This window comes from Peromyscus leucopus, chromosome 19, assembly GCF_004664715.2.
Source record: "Peromyscus leucopus breed LL Stock chromosome 19, UCI_PerLeu_2.1, whole genome shotgun sequence".
NCBI classification, from domain to species: Eukaryota; Metazoa; Chordata; class Mammalia; order Rodentia; family Cricetidae; genus Peromyscus; species Peromyscus leucopus.
This window is the reverse complement of record NC_051079.1, coordinates 63,685,578-63,704,710: the sequence shown is the minus strand read 5'-3', so window position 1 is coordinate 63,704,710 and position 19,133 is coordinate 63,685,578. Positions and strand designations below refer to the sequence as shown.

General features: G+C 49.5%; 1 protein-coding gene across 3 annotated transcripts in view; it reads right to left on the bottom strand.

Annotated features, from left to right (window-relative positions):
- Zbtb7c (zinc finger and BTB domain containing 7C) overlaps positions 1-19,133 on the bottom strand; it is a 336,245-nt gene that overhangs the window by 72,907 nt on the left and 244,205 nt on the right. The window contains exon 1 of one of the 3 annotated variants that reach the window (XM_028871955.2): positions 15,482-15,837. The exons of the other annotated variants lie outside the window; for them this stretch is intronic. The gene's annotated coding sequence lies outside the window, so the exon portion shown is untranslated. Of the gene's footprint in view, positions 1-15,481; positions 15,838-19,133 lie in introns of those variants that run through there. 3 annotated transcript variants of the gene reach the window in all.

Below are 19,133 nucleotides of genomic sequence, written 5' to 3'. Positions count from 1 at the left end.
GAAGTCAATGGCACAGCCTGGAGTAGAGTCCAGCACCACTGTCTGGAGAGCAACTAAGCACAGCCAACTCCTGAGCCCCACAATATGTTGCTAATTACTCTTTTGGATACTTTTACTATTGATTTATTGTCTATCTTCTTACTGATTCAAGTAGTCTTTACTAGAGAGAAGCCAGCTGGAGCTGGGGTGTGAATCTGGTTTTCTGGGGTCTTCTGACACAGCGATGCAGAGGGCTCACAAATGATTTTAGGATTAAGGAGGGCATTCACCTTCTGATGGCATTCTTGGTATGTTAAGGGCTGAGCCAGCCCAGGGAAAAGTAAGGAACTAGGGCAACAAAGGTACCTCTTGGGGACACAAGACTGGAGGATTTTAAGCACTAGTTGGGGGGAGGACCTTCAATGTCACCCCCTCTCCCAGCCTCTCTGTGAGCAGCAATGGCCACTACAGGGATATCAGGAGATAGCCTCAGGCCAGGCAATGGTTGGTGGCGCACGCTATCACGGTGGCAGTGGTGGCGAGGGAAATGCTACAGTCACTTCGTCTGGTGGCCCTGGCAGGTCAGGTGACTCAGGGCAGCAGCCCTGCCAAACGAGAGATGGAAGCAGGGCAGGAGGAAGCTGTGAACTTTAAGAATGTGGCACATCCTGTAACCCCTTCCCCGGGTACTGCCAAGAGCGGAGGGAAGGCAGGCAGCTGCAGAGCTATGGTCAGAACTCACCTGCAATCAGGCTGTGGCAGCGCCACACATTTGGCTGGATTAGTCTTTGGTGATCCATTATTTTTATAGCATTTGATTCTTATCAAAGGATAGCATTTCCAAAGTTTGCGTTTGGGGGCTAATGTTTTCTATTTCCTTTATTGCCTCTCACGCTGATCCCCCCCCCCACACACACACACAGTATTACCTTTTCTGATTTAGTCCCTGGCAATAATGACTTTGAGAAACTCATTATTACATATTTCTTCATTAATGTTTCGGAAGTCTAAGTGCTGATCTAGGTTTGTTAGTCAGACGCAGGGAGTTTCTGGTCACACAGGTAAAGTATCTCTGTTTTAAACACACTGTACCCTAGACACCCTAGGACCTGAATGCAACTGAGTGCTGTCCATCACATTAGAGCTATGCCCTGAGCCCAGCCCCAGCCGGTTCGACCCCCAACCCCTCCTGAATTCAATCACCCAGGACTGACCGTGAGCTTAAGCCCCCTTGTCTTCCAAAATAAGCTTATTTCCAAAATTTCGGACAGTTTGAGGCCCCTGGGGGATGCTGTCTAAGTGAGAACCCTCACCAGTTTCACGTTCCCGGGAACACCTGCTTGACTGGTCCATGGTGACCAGTCTTACTTTCTTAGGAGAATTCCATGGGATGCTTGCATGGCTCTGGGTTTCATGGGTCGCTCTGAGAGACCTATAACAGGAGGAGACACAGCTCCACACTGACTCTTCGGAGCTGTGCAGCCAGAAGCAGCGACCCTTGGGAGTTTTGCTCCCGAGGTGAACACTTGTGAGAATAATCTGAACATTCCAGCCCTAGGACACCGAGGAGGGGACATTTGCCCTCCTGTCTGGGTACAGGTTAGGGGAGTCACCTTCAGGCAAGGAGAAAGTGATGGGAAAGGCTGGAGGGAAGGGAGAGCAGTGGGCACGATGTGCCCAGTGTAGCAAGCTCCTTCCAAACACGGAAGGGCACCATGCAGAGGGCATGCTTCACAGGTCACGGCATTGAGAGGCCTGCCCATCCCTGCTAAGGGGCTTCATTCTCCTAGCAAATAGGGAAACCTCAGCTTAGACAGCTCAAATAGACAGCTCTAGACAGCTCGACCTGATGGTGGAGGTCACAGAGTCTATTAATGACAGAGCAGAGACCGGAATCAGGCCCTGGCCAGAGCCTATGGGCTCAGAGCCTGTGCCATTTGGCCTCGATCATCATCATCCCAGCTCAGAGCACCTCCTTGCGCCCTCAGCCCATGGCGCTATCTGATTGCCCAGCACTCCTTCCTGGACCAGTCAGCTGGGGGCGTGCAGACTGTGTAGACTCACGCTTCCTTTTCAATCTTACCTGTCTAGACGGATGGCAGCCACTGAGAAGACAGGGCGGAGCCCTGCACCTGTGGCCTGCTGGGCCACTCGGGGCCTGGACAATAGTGGGTGCTGCTCTGTCTCCCCTGACCAGGTCCCTCCTGTGATGGCCCTGTTAGTTGTGGGAAGGCCTCAAATGTGCACCCCTCCTTCCGGGACCCACTGCGGCCTCTCCCCAGAGGCCCTCAGGCCAGGCCCACGGGGTTTCTGCTCCCAGTCAGTGCTCAGGCTGGCCAGCGCCCAGGCTCCTCCTCTGCCTGTGTTTGTAGAGCTCCTCCATGTCCTTGTTATTGGACAAGCTTCCACGAGCTAGAGGCCAGGGTCACTCAGAGGCTACGCCATGGGAGTGGGGAAGGAGGGGGAGGAAGCATGGTGGGAAGCGGCCTCTCAGAGGCAAAGAGCAGCATCAGAGAAGGGAGTGGGAAGGAGGCGGCAGGCTAGAACACCCCGCCCACCCCAGCTAAGAGCCCCCTCCCTGGAGACCTGGAATGAATGGGATCAGCTGGGAGGTTCTCTCTGTTGGACCCCTACCTTCCTGAGGCCACACCCGGTGTACCTGGAAGAAGCCCAGAAGAGGAAGAAGCCACTGCTCCTGCAGTAGTGTGTCCCTTCGGCTACTCCTGGCCCTCCTGGCCAGGCCCACCAACTGCTGTCCTGTCCAGCGCCCTCACTGGGGTCCTCCATCCTCCCAGCCACTCAGCCTCCTGCAGCTGATTCTGAACACAGGCCTCACAAGCAGTTCCCACATCCTGGGACTCACATGGGTCCAGGGTTCCCTCCTCACAGGTATGGCTGGTCCCATACTGCCCGGGGCATCTGCTTCTGTTCTTCCTGGAGAACAGAGAAGGGTGGACCAGACAGTTTACTCTTTTAACCCCACACGGTCTGAACTGGGAGGTTGTACCCTGTGGACGGGTGTGAATAGCGGGGTTTTCCTAGAACCAAGTGGGTTCATCAGAGCCAGGGAATAAAGAGCCTGTCAAGAGTGTGCAGAGGGGTAACTATGGAAAAGAGAATAACACGGGGTTGGCAGGTGCCTGTGGGGTGGAGGGCAGTGGAAGAGTGGAGGAAAAGCTGAATAAAAAGTTTGCGTTAATGCCTGCTTCCCTGTCCCCAGGAAGACGCTAAGAGGAGAGAAAAATCAGACAAAACCGAGGGCCAGCAGCTGGAAAAAAATGACTTAGCAGTTAAGAGCACTTGCTGTTCTTGCAAAGGACTAGAATTTGGCTCTCAGTGTCCATATGAGGTGGTTCACAACTGCTTGTAACTCCCGTTCCAGGGCATCCAATGTCCTCTTCTGATCCTCATGGATACCCACACACATGTTCATATACATATGTGAACACACACATATATACATAAATAAAATAAGACAAAAACCAAACCAACCAAACAAATAAACAAAAAGCAAGGGCTGAGGCGGGCATAGAGGCACAAGCACCGGGGAGCGCCTGAGAGGAGGACTCGGGAAGACTCTCCAGCTTGGGCTGCGGAGTGCAACCCTGTACTGAAACACAAAATCAAACCAGAGCCAAGAACACTCAGGGTGGCTTCATAACTTCCCAGTGTTTCCCTTACCTAGTTACCTTTAGATGAGTTAGTCACCTCAACTAAAGTTTAGGCATTCAGTCAGGACACACACACACACACACACACACACACACACACACACACACACACACTCCAGAGGGCAACAGCTGTGCCCAGAGAACTACCCCAAACACGTTCCTTTCAAAGCTGCCAAGCGTGAGACCTCCTCATCAGTTGGCAGCAGACCAAGTCCATTTCCTTTTACTACAACGTCCACCCTTCTAGAGTTTCTCCTTCTCGGCAGGTCCTGGCCATGGGGACATTAATCCCTATTCAAATGAACCCTCAAGGCCCCTCCTTCATTAAAAAGAGAAAAATGTCTCCCCCCCCCCTCAAAGCTGCAGTCCCGCGTGCGTTCCCAGGAAGGGAGGGGAGGGCTCAGCTCCGACATAGAAGCTGCCTCAAGTTTCCTCACCTGGCTCTCCCTTGTTGGAAAGGAGAAATGCGACCCTTCTTTACCTCCTCCCTGAGGCCCCCCTTCAAGAGCTGTATTATAAATGCTGATTATTTCAGTCCTCAGAGCACAGCTGTCCTGTGAATTGTCCAGTCAGGGTAACAGGGTGAGAGCCAAGGCTGAAGCACAGACCTCTTCCTCCCTTCCTCCACCACGTGGCCCAGGAGGGGAGCGAGGAGTTGGGGTGGCCGAGATCAGAATTGTAGAAGCACTCTTTAAAAACTAGTCTCATGCACACTTTGTTCTTATTGGTCCTCTATCTCTACTCCTCCACCCTGTTTCTATCCCCCTCCCGCCTTAGCTTCTCCCCTAAGAGCTCTTCTGCTTCCCCTCTTGTGGGCCGCTTTCTAGTTTCATAGCCTCCACTCTCATATATATATGTATATATATATAATATATATATTTTATGAAAATATAAAAATTAAAATCTGTGCTCCACATATGAAAGACAACATGTGGCATTTGTCTTTCTGAGTCTGGTTTGTTTCATTTAATGCAATAATTTCCAGTTCCACTCATTTTCCTGCAAATGTCATCCTTTAATTTTTCTTATGGCTGAATAAAATTCCATTGTGTACAGGTACCACGTTTTCATTATCCATTTATCTTTGGATAGACACAAGAATGCATTAAGAAGATCATCCATCATGACCAACTGGGTTTCACCCCAGGGATGCAAGGGTGGTTCAGCATACACAAATCAGTGTGGAAACACATATGCAATGATAGAGCATGGAAGGAGGCTTAAAGACAGAAATCACAACCATCACAATTGACACAGGAAAGGCATTTGACAGAGTTCAACATCCCTTCATGATAAAATCCCTGAAGAAATTAGAAATAGAAGGGACATGATCAATATAATAAAGGCCACATAAGACAAACCTATAGCCAACATTACAGCAAACGGGGGAAATGGAAAGATTTTCTCTAAAATATGGAACAGGACAAGAGTGCCCACTTTCTCCACCCTTGCTCAAGGTAGCACTTGAGGCTTTCAGGGTAGCCCTAAAAAAGTCAGATGGTCCCGACTGGGGTTGACATGATGCCGTGCTTAAAGAACCTGAAAGATTCAACCAGAAAACACTTAGATCTGATCAATATTTGCAGAGCAACCGAATACAAAATCTCACAAAGGTCAATAACTTTTTTACGTAACAATAATGAACATGCTGAGAAATTCAGGAAGAAAGTCTCATTCACAATAGCTTCAAAAAATGAAACAAAATGTCTAGAAATAAATCTAAGGAGATGAAAATCCTTTACAATTAAAACCGAAAGACAATCAAGAAAAAAAGTGGAAGAAGACACTGTTCCATGACAGAATTAATGTGTTTTTTTAAAGGGGGGCGCTATATAATCAAATATACAGATTCAATACAATCCCCATGAAAATTCCAATAACATTCTTCATCGAACTAGGGAAAAGTTCTAAAACACCTATGAAAATGCAAAACACCCTAAATAGCAACATCCATCCTACACAGGAAGGACAATGTTTCCAACTTCCAGTATGGCAATGTCTGATTTCAGTGTACACCACAGAGCCATAGGGAGAGAGAGCATGGTTCTGACACAAAAGTAGACATGTAGCCAGTGGATGAGAATTGAGGAATAAGCCTACACAGCTCCAGCCACCAAACTTTTGATAACTGTATCAAAGACATACATTAGATAAAAAGCCTCTTCAACAAATAGTGCAGGGGGGTGGGAACTGACATCCACAAGCAAAAGAGTAGAAATATATATCTCACCCTACACAAAAAATCAACTCAAAATTAATCAACATCTTAATATAAGGTCTGAAATGTTGACATTGCTAAAAGGAACCGTGTTAAGATATAGGTGCAGGCAGAAAAGGACCCTGGTACTGGAGGAAGGAACACCAAGAACTGATAGATGGTGTTACATGTAGTTAAAAAGTTTCTATACAGCAAATGGAATAACACCCGCGTGAAGAGACAGCTGGCAAAATGGGAGAAAAGTCTTTGCCAATTAAACGTTCATATGTAGAATAGATAAAGAACTGGGGGAAAAAAAAAAAACTGACCACCACCAAATCTTCCAATCACTAAATGGGCTAATATGTTGATCAGACAGTTCTCCAAAGAGGAAACATAAATGGGAGCTGGCGAGATGGCTCAGTGGGGAAAGGCGCTTAGTGCCAAGCCTGATGACCTGAGTTCAATCCCTGGGATCCACCTGGTGGAAAGAGAGAACTGACTCTTACAAACTGTCCCTTGGTCCCCATACATGAACTATACAGTACACACACACACACACACACACACACACACACACACACACACACCTCAAAAATGTAGTGAGGGCTTCTGAAAGTTAGCGGGAAACATATACATACATACATACATACATACATATATACACATATATGTATATGTATATGTATATATAATTTTACTTTATTTTATTTATTTATTTTTTCCAAGACAGGGTTTCTCTGTTTAACAGCCCTGGCTGTCCTGGAAATTGCCTTGTAGACCAGGCTAGCCTTGAATTCACAGAGATGCACCTGCCTCTGCCTCCCGAGTGTTGGAATTAAAGGCATGCGCCACCACCACCCACTTGGGAATTACATATTTTTAAAAGTGTTCAACATCCTAGCCATTAGGAAACACACATTTAAACTATTTGAAGAGCCTACCCCTCCCCCACCCCCAGTCTTTTTTTTTTTTTTTTTTTTTTGGTTTTTCGAGACAGGGTTTCTCTGTGTAGTTTTGGTGCCTTTCCTGGAACTCACTTGGTAGCCCAGGCTGGCCTTGAACTCACAGAGATCCACCTGCCTCTGCCTCCCGAGTGTTGGGATTAAAGGCGTGCGCCACCACCGCCCGGCAACCCCCAGTCTTAATGTCTAAGATCCAGGAAACAAATAACAACAATGAAAGATGTCTAGGCACTGCTGATGGGAGTGTAAACTGGTCCAGCCACTATGGAGATCAGCATGGAGGTTTCTCAAACAGCTAAAAATAGCACAACCATACCACCCAGCTATACCACCCCACGTTTTGTACCAGGGGAACTCAGCACAGAGATGTTTGCACATCAGTGTTTACTGCATAATTGCTCAGAAGGGCTAACACATTGCAACAGGCAGAAGCACTTTTTGAGCAATCTGCCTAGGGCCAAGCCACAGTGAGGAAGGGTGGGAAGCCGAGCTTGAAGACAGGTTTACAGGCAGAGCTGCCTTCCCTCCGCTGGGAATTCCGGTCTCCCTGGCTCTCGTGCATCTAAGTCAGGGATGTCTAAAATCGCACCTGTGGGAATCAGTCTCAGGATGGCCCTCTGCTTAAAATGTGCTGGTACATTATCCGAGGGCAGAAACTGAGCTTTGGTTGATTTGCTATTCATAGAACAGGGTTGGGAAATGTTGGTTGAGGAATGAATGAATGGCGCTCTAGGCTGCTATTAGATTTATTAGTAAAATAAGGCAGGGAAAGTCCTAATGCTTTCCAAGGAAGTGGGGGAGGATATCACGGGGGAGGGGACAGAGAAGAAAGTGGCACCAAGTCAAATTCTGTCACATCACAGCTGTTTACGCCCCCAGACCAGCCAGAGCAGCTACAGCAGATAAGCTGGTCATCTGGTCCCTGTCCTCAGAGAGCGTGACTCTGAGCACGTAAGTTCCATTTCGCAACTCTTGCTCCAAGAAGTTGGAACAATTGTCATCTGAGAATGTGACACCTGGAATGGTCGAAGCTAAACATCAGAGGCTTCTCTCCATTCAAGGGCTCTGAGTTGCTCAAAGTGGCAGAAACTCCTTTCAGGAATTAAATGTCGCACTGGGCCAGGCTTGCCCTGAACCGCTCTACTTGAGTGAGCTGTGCGAAGCTCTCTGGAGAAAGAAGAGCCTAACCTATAAGAGCCGGACATTTAAGTGGAGGGGGCCAAGCTACAGAAGAGACTGTGGGTCCTTAAACTTCGCCACCATCACCTGCAGCCTGGCTGCCACCAGTTCATCTTCTGCCCTCTTTCTCAGGCCTCGAGACGACAGCCCCCATGCTCAAGTCTGGGGGCTGGTGAACCAAGCCCTGGTTTGAAGGTACAAAGCCTGCTCCAGCTTGTTCTTGGGCCACACTAGTCAAACTCTAACACAGTGACTCCCCAAAGGAGCTACTGGAATCCCCTTCTCGTGCTGAGGTTTGGCTCAGGAAGCCACAGAATATCTAACAACCTGCACTCAGCATGCTTGGATGAAAGGCAGGTTTTTGTGATCTTTGATAGTATTCAAGTAAAGTGAGTCCCCTATACCACAGGTCCCAGGAACTTCTGTTGCAAGAGTATTAGCCCTTCCATAATCCTAGCAATCTCGAAAATTGTATCATTGCAGACCTTAGATGCCACTGACAACAGAGCACCTAGCCACACAGAAATTACAGAATTGTTACATAGAAATTTAGAGGGGAAACTTGGTATGAGTTCAGATAAGTAGGACTTCCCAGAGGGCAAATGGTTCTCATGATAACTATGGCGAATGTGTCTGGGCTCACTCCAGACTTAAGGATGTTGCTTCCTTAGACAAAGAAACCCTTAGTAAGTAGGATGGCCTCCAGGAATGGAGGGAGGCACACATCTATGACCCCAAGACTCAGGAGGTTGAGGAAAGAGGCCAAGGCCAGCCTGGGCTACATAGCACCACTCTCCCCATCTCAGAAAACAAAGCAAGATGGAACAGAGGAAATAGGGAGACTAATTGAACAATATTATACAGCAGTATTGACGAGGTTGTGGAGAAACAGAAGCTGTCTTACACTGCTGATAGCAATGTTCAATACTACAGCCATGAAAAACAGCCCAGAAGTTTCCCAGTACTTAAACAGGGTTGTTATGTGACCAGAAATCTCACTTCTAGGAATATACCCAAGAGAATGAAACCGAGGGCCACACAAAAGCTCATATACCGATGATCACAGAAGTTTTCTTTATAAGAACATGAAAATAATCCAAATATCCTTCAACTGGAGAGAAGATAAACAAAATGTGATAGATCCCTGGCAGAAATACCATTTGACAATGAAAAAGAAATCAAGTATTGATGCATGCTTGTAGCAGGAATCTTAAAAGTTCTTATTAATAAAATCAAACCCGGAGCCAGGTATTGGGGTCAATGCTGGTAGATCAGAGAGACAGAACAAGCCACAGCTATCTCACCTTGCCAATTCCTCAGCTGGTCTTGTCTCCTCAGACTGGAGGCCTCTGAGTCCTCATCCGGAATGGGTCTCAGCTGAATTACTGCTCAAAAGCCTGAATGCTTAACCAGCCAAAATCTTCTTGTTTCTGGTCCTCACACCTTATATATCTTTCTGTTTTCTACCACCACTCCCTGGGATTAAAGGCTGGCTTTCTGGGATTAAAGGCGTGTGTCACCATGCTTGGCTGTTTTCAATGTGGCCTTGAACTCACAGAGATCCAGAGGGATTTCTATCTCTGGAATCCTAGGATTAAAGGTGTGAGTGCCACCATTTTCTAGCCTTTGTATCTAGTGGCTGTCTGTTCTCTGACCCCAGATAAATTTACTAGAGTACACAATATTTTGGGGAACACAATACCACCACACATGCTCCAAATAGATGCCTCTAAAGAGCATTGAATGAACTAAAGAAATCACAAAAGATCACACATGATATCATTCCATCTATAATAATGTCCAGAACAAATAAGTCTAGAGAGACAGAGAGTAGACTACTCATATGAAGTGGGAAGTGACTGCTAATGGGTACAGCACTTCTTTCTGGTGTGATAAAAATACTCTAAAATTGATTATAGTTATAGCTGCAGGATCCCTTATATAAATAAGTGAAGTGTACACCTTAAATGAGTAAAGTGTATGTATGTGAACTACAGTTTAATGAAATTACTATTCAAAAAACAAAAGCACATCTGTAATCCTGGTATTTCAAAGCTGAGACAGGAGAATCAGGAGTTCAAGGACATCCTCAGCTATGTAGGGAAGTTGAGACAAGCATGGACTACATGAGCCTCTGTCTCAAAACCAAAAACAAAGGTGCTGAAAGATGGCTCAGTAGTTAAGAGTACAGGTTTGGTTCCCAGGACTCACATGGTGGTTCATAACCATCCATAACTCCAGTTCTAGGGGATCTGATGGCTTCTTTTGCACGTTGGCAGGCACCAAACCACACATGGTACACATATAGGCAAAACAGTCGTACGAACAAAAATAAAATAGATGAATGTTTAAAAGCCAGACAAACCCGTCCACAATTCAGCCCCCAAATCTAAAACAAAGCAATCCTCTGAACAAATTCTTGGTTCCATTCTGCCTTCTATAGGCGACCTCTGCTGCACTTCTCTCACATCAAAGGAAGGCAAGTGTCAACAGGAGCTGGGCCCACTGTCCCTTCTGCAGTGACCTGCACTAGCAGCCTCACAGAGATCACTGGGGGGATTGGGTATCTCTAGATCACTGAGTAGAATTATCTGTCAGAAACCCAGCATGATGGTTCATCAGGTAAGAGGATTTCCTGACAGCCTGACAGCCTGAGGTTGGTCCCAGAAACCTGCATGGTAGAAGGAGAGAATTGACTCCCCAGGTCATCATCTTACCAACACGTATGCTCTCTAACATATATATCTGTGTCCCCCCTCATGAACGAACACACACATACACACACACACACACACACACACACACACACACACACACACACTAAATATAGTAAAAAATTTTAAAAGAATGAAGAAACTCCATAGACAAAAACCAGTGGGAGTCATAGATGTGTAAGTTCCCACACATGTGTAGCAGCGCAGACACTGCTGAAGGTCAAGGCGAGTCACATGATAGCCCTGGGAGGGTCATGTGTTTGGCTGCATTTAGTTTGTATGTAACTTGGAAAAGCCCACAGAGATCGCACACCTCCTTAAGCTGCTTTTCAAGTTTGGAATCTCAGAGTAGTTCTGCACTAATTGTTCTGTGGATGGATCGCTTATTGACTACTGGATTACTGTTTGTCCCCAGGCTCCTGTCCTAGGACCAGCAGGCTGTGGCTGGGCAGCCTCTCCTGTCCCCTGTTCCCTGAGTGTCCCTGTCATGTGAGGGTAGGGTAGGAAGGTGATCCCAGTTGGATCCACACCAGGCCCAGGACCTTCCAAATGGAGCAAAAACAAAGGCCACCAGAATCCCTCCTTGTCTAAGGCCAGCATCAAGCCCCACAAAGGGATACAGAAATCATGCTTCGATCCCAAATGTCATCCACAACGATCATTTCTCTCTTCAAAGGAATTACTTATTGCACTCCATCATAGTACATCAGGGTCGATCCCTATTCAGATTTATTAAGTAATGACATGTAGGATGTATGTTATCAAAGGCTGGTTTCATCACTCCATCCTCCAGGCTGTTTTTTTTTTTTTTCTCTTTTCTTCTGTTTTCTTTTTTGCTTAGTCATGAGAAGATTAGCAAGTTAAAAATCAAAACAAAAGCTAACACACACACACACACACACACACACACACACACACACACACACACAGAGCCCTTCGTGGAAGTTGCTATGTGGTGGCTTCAGAAAGGAAAACATCTCTCTGACTAATGCGAAGGAGACTCCAAATTGCTCTTGGCAACAATCTCTCAAGCAGTTCCCCTCCCTCTATTCATCTCCTCAGTTCCCAGCCAAAGGAAAACAAACTGAACAGCCCTCTCTCTGGCCCAACCTGTGGGGCTGCACGGCTGAGCAGGGCCGAGCCAACAAACATCCCTGTGCAATTATACACCTGTGTAATTGCTGTAAACACAGGACAGCCAGCCCGGTGCGAGCCGTGCTCATCAAGCCAACCATCTCGGTATTAGGAAGAAAATGCCTGTATTCTGACTGTGGGATATCAAAACAGAATGCAATCTGATCCAGTCACCTCAAGCTCAGATTTTTCCCCCTTTAGGAAAAAGAAGAAGAAAGAAAAAGTAACTATCATCCTGCCTAGAGTACTGTGAATTCCAGAGAGGCAAGATCCCAGAGCATCACACAGCCAGGCAGGAGCAATGATTGACATCTATCAGCTTGTGGTCCTCCCAGAAGTGACAGTTAACGTTAGAGGTAGTTATCATGCCATTTGAGATGGAAGGAGAGTCAACAGACTAGATCCTGAAACATGTATGGCTTCTGTGTCTTCCATCTGACATCATTCTATTAGGACAGATCTGTCCGGTCAGCTAACAAAGAGGCAGAGTGTCGGGCAATACAGTTGATACAGGGATCTTTTCGGTTGAGCCCATAAACCTCCAGGGTAGGCTAGAATAAGCTACCAAGTCCTACAATGATGGGCAAGCTCCTGTCTTATGGTAAGGTCAAGGGCTTAAAACGGCACGTGAGCCCCCGAGAGCATGGGATATACCATCCCGGCTACTGCAGAATGTGACTGGTATGTCAGGAGTGTTCTTAGCCAGCCTGGCACTGCTCCAGAGAGAGGTCTGTCCTCTCAGAAGTTGCACAGGGCTGCTGCTTCTGTGTCAAAACTACAGGCTCAATTCAGAACTCACAACCCGAAGCCCCAAACCAGCAAACAGCCGAGGCTCGGTCATCTTCCTGGGCATTCGGGGCAGTGCTGATCATGCTGTGGGCACTCTCTGGGCCACAGACAAGCACCTGTGACTGCAGGATGGGCACAGTTGTTAGTCCGGCGCCTATTGCCACCTTCCTCCCTGCCTTCTCCCATCTCTCCTCTTCACTCAGGCCTCCCATGTCATCTCCCCACCCACGGCCTTACTTAGTCAACCAATTCCCAGTGAGAGCCCGGCATTCCTGTTACGACTCCCACTGGCAGAGGTCAGGGTCTGGCTGATTTCATTTACTGAGGGCGGCTCAGAATTTATCATAGTGCCCAGAGCCATACAGCACACAATACAATAGCTATTGAATTGGTCTGACTGGAAAAGAACACAGTTTTCAAAAATAATAATAATAATAATAATAATAATAATAAATTAATTCTATCTGTCACATTTACATACTACTTTATGTTGTACTGTAACTGAAACAATCTCCTCAATTACGGCCTAAGAGTCCAAAAGATGGAGGGTATGATGGGTAGCTCTGAATTCAGGCTCATGGACAGCTAGCTTACTTAACGCTTGTGAGCCTCAGTTCCCTCATCTACGCAGTGGGTCTGATGATTCCGACCCAGTGGGGCTGAACTGAACTGTCCACAAGAGAAAGTGTGGCCGGGTGCTCTCTGGCACAGTGTGTCTCTCTGAGCTCCACCTCTTCCTTTGGCCTCCAATCTCTGCTTTATCGTCAACACTGAACCTGACCAGGCAGGCCAAGGCTCCTGCTCTGGCAACCTGCAGGCCTGGGCTGTCTAGGTCTTCCCACTTAAAGTCCCTGGCCCCCATGTCCTCCGCTTTTTGAAATCTTTCCCCGAGTCCTCTGGCAGTCAGTGAAGAGCCTTTTACTTCTCTGGGTTTCACTTAGAGCGACACAGGGATCGGTCTACGGTCTCATCCTATGCCATGGAGGGGAGGATGGGAGGACCCAACTCCAGAACTCTGTGCCTTGCTCAGCAGGGCTCCACAATGTTCTGTGTGCCCCGTGTCTACCACTTATACTAAGTGTGCCATCTCCGGAGGTGGAGGGTGGGGCGTGGTGTCTCTAGGACTTGGTTGGCACGGATGCCCACTGCTCTGAGTAAGTGGCCCTGGACTCCTCTGCTGTCTCCAGTGTGATTTTGAAGAATGTTTCCCACCCGGTTTCTCACCTATAAAATGGAGTGGATAGATGAGGGGTGGTGGTGGTTTGGGGGAGCTTGGGTGGCAGCACCATAGGAATGCCATACCAATCAGGGAGAAACAGCTTTTTTTTTTTTTTTTTGTTTTTTCGAGACAGGGTTTCTCTGTGTAGCTTTGCGCCTTTCCTGGAGCTCACTTGGTAGCCCAGGCTGGCCTTGAACTCACAGAGATCTGCCTGGCTCTGCCTCCCGAGTGCTGGGATTAAAGGCGTGCGCCACCAACGCCCGGCTGAGAAACAGCTTTTTTGAAAGAGTGGCTTTCTTTCCCCACTCAGCTCTCCGTGGCCCTTAAGGCGTCATGGTGGCAGTACCCAGGCTGCTTTTAATTCCTGGAACTCCATCCAGAGGGGGCTCCTGCGAACTTAGTGGAAACGGGTAGGAGTGGAGCTAAAACTTGAACCTTTGCAAGTTCAGCCCGATCCCTCTTGCATCTCCGCACCACAACCACTCCCATCCTCCCGACCCCTCCAAAACCCCACCGAATCTGGAGAAAACGGCCACACTGCTTCGATCGATCGCTTCCTTTACATTTTTAAATTCCGCAGTTAAGGAGGTGGGAAGTGGATCACCCGAGAAGCCAGCACCGGAACTGCACAGAGCCACGACCAGCTGCTCCACCAAGAGGGCAGCGGCCCCTTGCCTGTCTGTCCACCGGGCAGCCACAGGCCGGGGCAGGAGAAGCCAGGGTGAGAGCCTGCCGCCTGGGGGATCCTCACCAGGAGGCATAAAGACTACAGGACCCGCACTGAGAAGCTCCCAGCACGGCTGGGCTGGGTGGTGGGCCACTCTTGCATCCCGCCTAAGTCCCTGGGGACTCAGGTATTGCTAGGGAGACCGAAGTGAGAAAGATTGGGGGGGGGGGGCGACGACTTATGAGTAGGTTTCCCTGCACTCCTGGCACCAGGTTGCTACACCGCCAGAGCAGCAAGACCCCAGCTTGACTCACTAGACCAGAGAGTTTTCACCGTCTGCCCACTCAGGATGGAGGGCACGGAGGATCCTCCACTCCTTCAGCTCCAGATTCAAGCTCCAGGACCCTGATAGTACTTCCTTCCCTGCGCTTAAGGACATCTGTGGATCCCCCTTATTTTTCTGCTCACGTCTGGGGACCAAGAGTTCTGCCAAACTGCCATGGTTTTGTCCCTTAAGTTTTGCATCTGATAGTCGGACAGACCAACTTGCTCCCCCCCCCCCCCACACACACACCCTGGACGCGAGTGTGCAGTTTAAACTGGTCTTATTTGTCCGCAACCGCCTTTAGAGGTCTCAAAGGAGGCTGCCAGGAAGGGAGGCCACGGGTGTTGCCGCAGAGTTCCCCAGGTTCTGTCCCAGATTGGGCCCCCACACCTCCTCCTCACCCTCATCCAGCAAGGCTAGGGTGAGAAACCGACTCAGCCGTGGCGCCTGCCAGCACCGGCAGGAGCCTCTCCGTGCCCGGAGGCGCCTCCCGGGCTACCGGGTCCCTGCCGAGCCAGGCGCCTGCCGAGCTCCCCCGGGCTCTCCGCCGGGCTCCCTCCCACCTCCTCCTCGCGGCCCCTGCGCCCTCCCGGGGAGCCCTGATCACATCCCTATTCCCGGCCAAGGCTTCCGCAGACCCACCTGGCCACCCTGGGGACGTCGCGCTCTTGCCGGGGGCGGGATCCTGAGCTCCACCAGGGTCCGAGGCTGGGAGTCCACGCGGCAGCGCAGCGCTGCTCCGGGAGCCTGCCGCTGCCGCCGGGGAGAGGTTGTCATTGATTTGCGCTGGGCGAGTTAAGCCATTCCAGGAGTGGTTTGGAGCGAGCACTCCCACCCCTCCCTCCAACCAGAAGTATTTGGCAGCCAGCCCCTTCCGTCCACCTGTACTGTTGAACGCGGGACAAGGACCAATTGCTCCAGTGGCTTTTTCTGCATTTCTTTAGAATACGTAAATCAACCCTTTGGGGAAGGTAAAACAGAAAGAAATGAAAGCCAGGACCGCGGTGGAGTTTTTCTTTCCTCCTCTCTTCTCCCGGGTCCACCCCCCCCCCTTCTCTAATATTTCACAAAAGCCTTACCACTTATCTCCAGGCAAGGGAGGCATTTTATTATTATTGTTTTATTCAATTCTCTGTGTCTGTGTTTTATTTTTAGAGGCAATTTTGTTTCCATTTGCCTGAAACCTGAGCCCAATAAAATTACTAGAATTATATGTTTTCTCCTTAAAGGGTCGTGATTGTAACTTAACCAAATCAAACACTGTATAGCAATCACTCAAACCACACCAAAAAAAAAAAAAGAAAAGAAAAAAAAGAAAAAAAGTGTGTGTGGGGGGGGGGCCAGTGGTAAGCACAGAACTGCAGGTCCTAGGGGTCGTGGGGTCTGGCCTGGGTGGGGTCATGAGACCTAAGGAAGGGGCACCCACTACCTCCTCTCCCCATCAACAAACACTCACTTCACCGTCTGACTCAATGCCATCCCACTTGGGGTGGGCCAGCCACCATCACAGAGGTGTGGCCCGGCACCCTCTCCCCGGCCTGCCACACCACACCCTTTTTGTAAACTGCCATCTGGGAGGCTCTGGCTGGCTGACTCCTAAGGGCTCCTTCCTTGGGGAGCTGTCTAGTCACCTGGGGGAAATGGCTATTAACTCTTGAACAGCTGGCTGTTCTCAGGAATGGGGGAGGAGCCAGGGAGGGAGTCCTTGTTGAACAGATGTGCCCTGTGTCACAAACCACAGGAGACCCTGGGATGCTTGGCCTTCCATGTCACTCTTCCACAGGCAGGCCAGAAGCCCTAGCATGTCCGGCAGCCAAGCAACAGTAACCCACAAAGAATTAGCACTGGTGCGGCGAGCTGAAGGGCAGCCCCCCCCCCAAGATGGTCCCACTAAAATATGACTGTCATCAGGTCACTCCTGCCTGAAATCCATGTTAAATTGATGTCTTCTTGGAGTGTGTCCTGTGCAGAACCCATCCAGGCAGGCATATAGAAAGGGTCTCTCTGTAGTTCTGATAAAAGCCAGAGTGCGTGGGACACGGGTTCCCACATAGCCTGGAATGAACTTATTAGCTTCTCCAAGCATTAGCAGAAGAGCCCAGAGGCGGCGTGAGGGAGAGGGCCTAGAGTGGAATAAGGAATTGGGTGTGGAGGGGACAAAGGGGGCACATCATCAGAGCAGGTAGCTGGTCTCAACTGCAAGATCAAATGAGTCTGTCATCATCAAAACAACATACTCCCGGAAGAAAACCAAAGAATGACAAGTTTGCCCACATAGTCACTGGTTATATAAATAAATAACCAGGGGAATTGTGCTCCATTCCCAGACCTGGGCAGGTAAACGGGCCAAAACAAGATCCCAATGGGGCTGGGACCCATCCAGAAATGCTTGTTGTGTATGTACCCAAGGAGTTCGCCTCAGCAGCTGTAGACAGGACAGTGCAATGGGGGCCACTCTCTCGGGCAGATGTCTTGGGCAGATAAAGCACCTGGTGGGGGATGGGAAAGTGTGGGGCAAAGTGCATAAGACATCATCCCCTAAGGAACAGGGTGTGGACTTCTACGGAGTGCCAAGGGACCATGGCGACTAGAAGACAGGCTTATGTGCACAGGCAGGCCAGAAGTTTATGCAGCTGTGAGAAGGAGGATATGTGGGAGGAGAGTCGGGGAGTGAAGACCGGAGGTGGAGTCCTGGGCAAGCAGACAGCTGGCCTGGCTCAGAGGGTCCTCTTAGTGGGTCAAACATTAGGTGGGGGGGTCTAAGGGGTAAAGCCAGTTCATGGATACAGCTTCAGGGCAGGGTAGGGCCTGCTTTCTGGAGAAGAGAGGGGGAGGTTTGGAGCATTTTTTCCCCCAAAGCCAGATGAAGCAGGGGTGTGCAAGGAGGGTATGGGCCAAGGGAATACAGGAGGGCTGATGTGGGGAGGGGTAGAAGAGGGGAGGTGACTGGCCCAGCCTGTCCCAAGCAGCCCTTCCTCACAGGACTCCAGCCAGCTCCGAAAGGAGTGTCTGGGTGGTGCCAGGGCCACTGAATTTACAGCCAAGAGCCAGGAGGAGAGCTGGCCAATGTCCAGTCTACCCGCTGGGTCCCGTAGTGGACGGCCGGTGTCATGCCTCCCTCCCTCTTAATCACTGTGTGCACCCTGCTGGGACACTCCCTTTGGAATAGCTTTGGGCACAAAAAGAGGGGGGGTACCACCCCTTTAGCCTTACTCTGTGCCAGCTGCCTCCTGGGAACAGGAACATAAATAAAGGCAAGTCAGAGAGGCTGGTAGGCAGAGGGGCATAGGGAGGCTCCCAAACCACCCACGGAAGGGGCTCTGGGCAGGGCAGACTCTAGACCTATGATTGCCCATTTCCTTCCAGCCTTGTTCCTTCCTCCTTCAGGCTCTCCATGGTCCCCTCCCTCTTACTCACCCAGCTCTTCTGTCCTCTCCCTCCTGCCCTCCATCAGCTGCCCCCACCACCCTTGACTCCTGTCCCGTCATCCCAGGTCAGGTTAGCCAAAGCACTGGCAAGCAGGCTGGGTTCACAGGCACGCTGATTCTTGCTGGCCCTCAAGTCATCTCTCCTCACAATCTAGTGATGCAAGGCCTCCTTCCTACCTCAGTCACAGGCATGGCTCGGGACATGCAGACATCCCGCAATCGAATGAGCTACTGTCCTGATAGGAACCCCAGGCAGGGCCTGCTTGTCACCATGATGTGGTAACATAGACAGCTTTTATGTGTGGGCCACACAGGAGCACAGTGTCCACATGTGTGGACATAGGAGCAAGACACATACCTGAGCTGGGCCCATGGTGAAGCCACAGAGCATTTGTCAAGGGTCTACTCCCTCATTTAGTCCTCACATCAACACCACCAGGCATTTCTATTGCCTTGCCATCATTACTGATGAGGAAACTGGGGCCCCACAAGGTCTTAGAACTTGCTCAAGGTCACACTGCATGGTTACATAATAAAACTGGTCACCACACCTTGGTCTTCAAGGCTCTGGTGCCCAAGGGCTGCCCTGGACTTCAAGTCTTAGATCTGTGTCTAGGTATGTTTTTTTTCTTCTGTAGAACTGGGCTTGGCCCATGCATGCCTCAGTTTCTCCACCTGCTGAACATGAGGGCAATGGCTCTTACCGACCCCAGAAGGTATTATTAGACAGAAGGTTGGACTTGGCTGTAGCCTGGAGAATGCCCTTGTCACAGGGAACTGGTGTCACTCAAGCTGGGGACAAGTCAACTTTGCTGTCACCTCCTTCGTGGCCCCTGCTTTGCCCATAGTCAATCACCCACCGGCTA